The sequence below is a fragment of the Grammomys surdaster genome, unplaced genomic scaffold (genome assembly GCF_004785775.1).
Source record: "Grammomys surdaster isolate TR1022 unplaced genomic scaffold, NIH_TR_1.0 364, whole genome shotgun sequence".
Classification (NCBI taxonomy): domain Eukaryota; kingdom Metazoa; phylum Chordata; class Mammalia; order Rodentia; family Muridae; genus Grammomys; species Grammomys surdaster.
The window spans coordinates 59,495-64,976 of NW_021604783.1; positions in this window are offsets into that span (position 1 = coordinate 59,495).

The following is a 5,482-nucleotide window of genomic DNA, read 5'->3' on the forward strand; positions in this document are numbered from 1 at the left end:
GATAGATAGATAGATAGATAGATAGATAGATAGATAGATAGATAGATGATATAGATACATACATATATGTGTGTGTGTGTGTATATATATATATATATATATATATACATATATATATTCAATAAAATGACTCCCATTGATATTCTGCTTATCCAGTCATCAAAGAAGCTTCCTCTATCAGCAGATAGGAACAGATACAAAGATGCACAGCCAGACATTTCACAGAAAGAGTCTAAATGTGATATCTCTATCAAATCCCTCCCTTCAGAGCTCAGGAAACCCTTCAGAAGGGGGAGAGGCAGAAAGAATAAAAAAACCAGAGTAGCCCTCTAAATCAACTATCTAGGTACATATGAGGTCACAGAGACTGAAGCAGCAAGGACGGGGCCTACATGGGTCTGGACCAGATCCTCTGCCTGTGGACTGTAGCTTGATCTTAGTGTTTTTATGGGACTTCTCAGTGGGAGAACAAGCAGGTCTTTGATCCTAAGGCAGGTCCTTCTTTTCCTCCAGTTGTGTTGTCATGTCCAATTTTGTAGTGATGATTTTTGCTTTATCTTACCATATTTTATTTTGTCATACTTCATTGTTATCTCTTAGAAGCCTGTCCTTTTCTAATTCGAGACAGAAAAGGGAATAAATCCAGAGGCAAGGGGAAGTAGGGAGGAACTTGGAGGAAGTAAGGAGAAGCTTAGGGAAAGTAGGGAGGAACTTAAGCTTGGGGCAAAGTAGGGAGGAGCTTAGGGGAAGTAGAGAGAGGGGAAACTACAATAAGGATATAATGTTTGAGAAAAGAATATATTTTCAATAAAGGGAAAACAAGAAAAAACACTGAACAAAAAAGTACTGCCTACATTTCTTTTAAAAATTTAAATGTGTGTATGTGATATGTATTTATGAGAGTGTGTGCACAAGGTGGGATTGTGTATGTACTGTATGTGCATGTGGTGGCTGTATGTATGCCTCTTCAGAGAGTCCTACCATTGTGCACTGAGGTCAGAGGTGGGCACTGTCCTTTTTCCTTATCACTCCTTGCTTCATCCGGATTGTGTATGTACTGTATGTGCATGTGGTGGCTGTATGTATGCCTCTTCAGAGAGCCCTACCATTGTGCACTGAGGTCAGAGGTGGGCACTGTCCTTTTTCCTTATCACTCCCTGCTTCATCCCTGTAAGGCAAAAATCTCTCCCTGAACCTGAGGCGCACATTTTTTAAAAACTAGGCTAGAAGCTAGCAAGGGTCAGCAGTCCTGTCTCTGCCCTCCACAGTATTGGAGAATGATACCATGTTTGTTACAGGAGTGCTGGGACCAAAACTCTATACATGCATATGTGAGTGTCCATATGTGCATACCTGGCACACACATGTAGAAGCCAGAACAGGATTGGTGGGAGATGCTCTTTACCTTATGGTCTTAAGATCAGGATGCCTCAGTGAACTGGAAGCTAAGCTAGCTGTAAAAAATAATTAAATACAATAAAGCTTTTAGAACCATCTATCTCCCCACCCTCCACCATCAATGCTGACGTTACAGGTTTGTGCAGTCATGCCAGTGTTTAATGTGGCTGCTGAGGATTTGAATTTATGTCCTAATACCCACAGCGTAGGTGCCCTTACCCACTGAGCCATTTCCCCAGACCAAACATTATGTTTTAAACTAAGTTTTAGTGATTTTCCATGTAATATAAGGACTGAAAAGGTATGAAATGATGTCATACCTTTCCCTCCCTTTCAAAGAAAAGTCTGGAAGTAATGTTGGGTGAACAGATACGATCAAAACACATTCAATAATGTACCTGTAGTCAGCAAAATTCAGTATAAAACTGCCCATAGTTTAGATCTAACATGTGATCAGGAAGTTTCTATACTGGCATGGAATTTTATAGGCTGTCCTACCTCAAATCCATTATAGTAGTATATGTGACAACTCAAGATGGATACAAACTATTTGAAAAGTGAAAAATAATGCATTGTATAAATGTATGAAATTTTCAACAAATAAGTAAAATATATTTTTATTTAAAAAAGAATCAGAGCCAGAGAAGGTCAGTACTCACACTAGTTTCCAGCTGTTCCCATGGAGATAGAAGAAGACAGTGTATCTTCCTGATCCAGGCATAGCATATTCCATTTGTTTATGGTCTGTATCTTGGAAAAAGTGAGCCGGCCAGTGGTGGCACATGCATTTAATCCCAGCACTTGGGAGGCAGAGGCAGGCAGATTTCTGAGTTCGAGGCTCCATCTCTCTAGTTGTATTCCAGCAAAAAACTGGAATCTCACACTGGAGGACACAGGATAGCCTCAATCATCAAGTAACAACTGAGAGTAAAGTCTTTGGTAGATGTGTTTTCGACTCAGAAGCTGACTCCCCCCATTTCAGTACTTCAGTATTGTCTCCAGAGGCAAATGAAATGCCAGAAATGAGACAAAGGTATTCTCAATCCAAATTATCTTATTGAGGTTTTGTAGGCAGCTGTCCCTTGAAAGTCCCTTCATAAATGTCATAAGGAAGCAAGATTTGTATGCATGTGTGTGCATGTGTGTATGCACGTGCATGTGTGTGTGTGTGTTTCAAAATGATTACAAAGGAAATGGAAGTGGATATACTTAACCTTTGAAGTTTGCCATTATAACAACTGAGAATCCTGAAATGACAGCCTATATCCAAGGATCAAGTTTGGTCTGTTGTTCGTTAACACATGAACTATTTTATTAATACATTGGCTACTGGGAATATGAAAAGTCCTAGTGAGAAATGTGGTTAATGTTTCTTTGGAGAAATGTATTTTCCAGTGTTGTGTAGCAGTATGGTAAAAACCATAACCCTGTCAGGGCTGGTCTCCTTGGTCCCAGTAGTGACACCATTACTGACTAGCTGTCATCTTAAGTAAGTTTCAGTTCTGAGCCTTGGCTTCTTCACCTATTCAAATCAGATACTAACAGTTCTGAACTCTGTGGGCTGCACTGCTGAGTAGATAAGTTGATATATGTGAAGTACTAAGAGAGTAAACACAGAACATGCTAGTTAAGTGTCTGTCATTACTATTTATGATCAAATATTGTACTGTACTTTTTCTCTAGTTCTTCACAAATCCCTCACGCTAATGTTATTTAAATTGGCTAATGTCCAACATTGAAACTTCTGCCATAATGATCTACATATGGCAGCACGATCGTTCTATAACCACCCTAATGACTTTGATTAGAACCAGTCACCAGAGCCTGTTTACACACAGAGTGATTGTCAGGCTTTTGGAAGGACTGGGGAGTAGCGGGGAATCCCAACCATCTTTTCGTAGGTATGGAGTGGTTTAAGCGAGTATACCAGTCGGTGCTAAATGATCTGTACTAAAACTTTGTTTTCTGTATGCATGTATAATACCTAAGAGAAGTCACAGAGGCAGGGAATAAAAGGAGAAGGACAGTTAATGACTTCAATGAGTGTTATTTGAGTGTCTGGGCTGAGCTCAGACTGAAGCATCAGGATGCAGACTGAGAAGTGGTTGAGGCATTTGTTCCTATGGAAGAGGAGCTCACAGTCAAGCAGGAAAGGCAGAATAGAAAATCAATCACACTGCACAGTGCATTAAGGGCCAGTGAAGGCATTCCCTTAGAATGTACAGGAGTGCCCTATAATTGTATTTCCTCTCTTGGCCTGAGAAGAAAGGTGAGAGAGGATGAGCCAAAAGGCAAGTAAGAGCCAGTCTGGCCACAATGTACATGAGGACATTCCAAGTTATGTTGTATATAAAAAGTTCAGAGTTATTTGATAACACTGAAGGGACTGGAAGCTGCAGTGAGGCAAAGCATTCCTTTCTCAGGGTTCTTCAAAGACTGAGAAGTATAAAATGATGGGAAAGATGAAGGGCCTGGGCAAGTGGGAGGCTTACTTCATATGTGCAGTGTGGCTATGTATTCCTGACGATGCAATGGTACAAATATGCTATGTAGATTGCCCCATGAGAGAAGAGAAGCCAAGAAGCCATAACCAACAATTGAGAATTAATTTTCTGTGCAAAAGGAATAGAGTGAAGTACAGACTGCTGATACCACGATTGGTTATCTATGGAAACAGGTTTCAATGAGCTCTTCTGTGACAATAATATGCACTGCCTATATGCCTGGAAAATGTATGCGGTGCCCAGCTGCCTGGAAGACAGACTTTGGAAAGTAGGTGGTAGGGCTATGGTTGGGATAGGAGCTGAGCAATGGGTCCCAGCCCCAGCCCTGTGAAAACAGCTCCTAGATCAATGATTCTTTTGGGGAGCTAAACAATGCTATCATCTGGGGAGCTTTCCATCTGACTCATGTCTGAGCCACACCTCCAGAACTGTGGTGTAGCTGATTGGGGTTACAAGCCCAGAGCAGAGAATTCTCAAACCTCCTTACTCTATGCTTTTGCTACCTAATATTTGTTTGTGGACCAGAAGCTGAGTGGAAATGGCATGACTCCTTTTGGGTCAGAATCTGCCTGGTGTGTGTGTGTGTGTGTGTGTGTGTGTGTGTGTGTGTGATGTGTAGGAATCCTTACCCTAACTGGCATGTACAGAGGTGTGTGTGTGATATGTAGGAGTCCTTACCCTAACTGGCATGTACAGAGGGATGTGTGTGTGTGTGTGTGTGTGTGTGTGTGTGTGTGTGTGTGTGATGTGTAGTGTGTAGGAGTCCTTACCCTAACTGGCATGTACAGAGGTCAGAGGTCAATACTGAATGTCTGCCTCAACTCCTTCTCACTGTTCTTTTGAAACTGGGGTCTCTCACTGAACTTCGAACTCACCACTTCATCTAGGATGGCTATAGAGCAAGCCTCCAGGACCTGTCACCACACTCCAGTGCTGGGCTTACAGGTGCATGTGCCATTGGGACTGACTATTATTTTGGTGTTGGGGACCCGATCTTGGATACTCACACTTGCTCAGTAATCATTTTACCCACCAGAATCTATTTTAACATCTTCAGCTGATTCAGATAGACACAACCATTTGACGAAACCACAGTTATGCATCAGAATCACATAGGAAGCTTATTAAAGATGGATTCCCAGTTGGCACTGCAGATTATGATCCAGGCAATATTGAGTAGGGTCTTTAATGTACATATCTTCTAAAGTGCTGATGAGTCTGATATACATTTGTAATCATATTCCATTATCCTAGCTGGTGTGGTGGTGCATGCTTGTAATTTCAGCAGAGTCCCACGATCATCTGGGCTAACTAACTGTTGCTGTTTTTCTATTGCATAGTAAGTGTATCTGGGGAAAGGCAGAGGGTCCACCTCATACAAAGGAGCTCTACTTAGAGAAGACCTTTTATTGGAAAGCTATGCAGGCCCCTGGTAGAAGAGGAGAGAGGTCGAGGTGCAGATGAGGGGGTCTGAACATGGTCCCCCATACCCATGTGTTGGAATCATAACCTCAAAGTCTTAGGTTGACATTTAAAAGGTGGGACTTTTGCAAGGTAACTGTGCCATGTGGGTTTTGCCC